Genomic DNA, 1872 nt, shown 5'->3' on the forward strand with positions numbered 1-1872 from the left:
CTAAACTATGAAATGAAGCACTGGCAGCACAGTAGTTAAGAGCTACCGCATGCTATGGCTGCTAACCAAAAGATCAGCGGTTCAAATCCACCAGCCACTCCTTGGAAAACCTACGGGGCAGTTCTATTCTGTCTTATAGAGTTGCTATGAGTCAGAACGGACCCGACGGCAATGGGCTGAACTGTGAAGCAACGTATATTGGTGTGGAAAGATCCAAATGAGGAAAATTGTGTATGTCAGGGAGATTACAGAAGCCTTCACAATCACAGTAACATATATTGAACTTTCATCATGATATGTTTCATGACATATCATTTAATCTCACAACAACCCTGTGAATTCCAATCATTACCATCAATATTTACCGACAAGGAAGTTGTCCAAAGCCAGAAAGTTAGTCAAAATCAGGATTAGGAATTGAGCACATACACTGAAACCCTGTAACTTAGTTGCTTAGTTACTAAGCTCTTTTGCCTTCATGGAGTAATATGAACATCATAAGCACTTTGCAAACTTAGCAGGTCTCATTATCAAGAAAGCCAAGGATGGATATTTTAGGAAGAAAACCAGCACGAGCAAGACAAAGACACTGGAGTACCCATGGGGCTCTTAAAGAAACTCTCCCATGCATCTGTCAGTTTGTCGTACTGTGGGGGGTTGCTTGTTGCTGTGATGCTGGAAGCTATGCCACTGGTATTCAAATACCAACAGGGTCACCCATAGTAGACAGGTTTCAGCTGAGCTTCCAGACTAGGAAAAGGATCTGGCAGTCTACTTCTGAAAATGGTTAGCCAGTGAAAAACTTATGAATATAGCAGTGGAACATTGATAAAGTGTCCGAAGATGAGCCCCTCAGCTTGGAAGGCACTCAAAACCTGACTGAAGAAGAGCTGCCTCCTCAAAGTAGAGTTAACCTTAATGACATGGATGCAGTCGGGCTTTCAGGATCTTCATTTCCTGATGTGACACAACTCAAAATGAGAACAGCTACAAATATCCATTCATAATTGGAATGTGGAATGTATGAAGTATGAATCTAGGGAACTTGGAAATCATCAAAAATGAAATGGAATGCATAAACATTGATATCCTAGTCCTGAGCTGAAATGGACTTGGTATTGGCCATTTTGAATCGATGATACGGTCTACTATGGTGGGAATGACAGCCTGAAGAGAAATGCCATTGCATTAGTTGTCAAAAAGAACATTTCAAGATCTATCCTATAGGGTCACTATGAGTCAGAATTGATTCGTCAGCAAGGGGTTTGGCTTTTTTTGGTATCCTGAAGTACAATGGTGGCAGTGATAGGATAACAGCCATATGCCTACAAGGAATACCAGTTAATGTGACTATTATACAAATTTAAGCACCAATCACCAAGGCCAAAGATAAAGAAACTTAAGATTTTTTACCAACTTCAGCAGTCTGAAATTGATCAAACATGCAATCAGGGTGCATTGATAATTACTGGTGATTGGAACAATAAATCTGGAAACAGAAGAAGGATCGGTAATTGGAAAATATGGCCTTGGTGATAGAAATGATGCCGGAGCTCACGTGATAGAATTTTGCAAGATCAATGATTTCTTCATTGCGAATACCTTTTTTCACCAACATAAACAGTAACTATACATGTGGACCTTACCAGATGGAATACACAAGGATCAAATCGACTACATCTGTGGAAAGAGATGATGGAAAAGCTCAACATCATCAGCCAGAACAAGGCCAGGGGCCAACTGTGGAACAGACCATCAATTGCTCATTTGCAAGTTCAAGTTGAAACTGAAGAAAATTAGAACAAGTCAATGAGAACCAAAGTACAAACTTCACCATATCCCACCTGAATTTGGAGACCATCTCAAGAATAG

The sequence above is a fragment of the Loxodonta africana genome, chromosome 2 (assembly GCF_030014295.1).
Source record: "Loxodonta africana isolate mLoxAfr1 chromosome 2, mLoxAfr1.hap2, whole genome shotgun sequence".
NCBI lineage: Eukaryota > Metazoa > Chordata > Mammalia > Proboscidea > Elephantidae > Loxodonta > Loxodonta africana.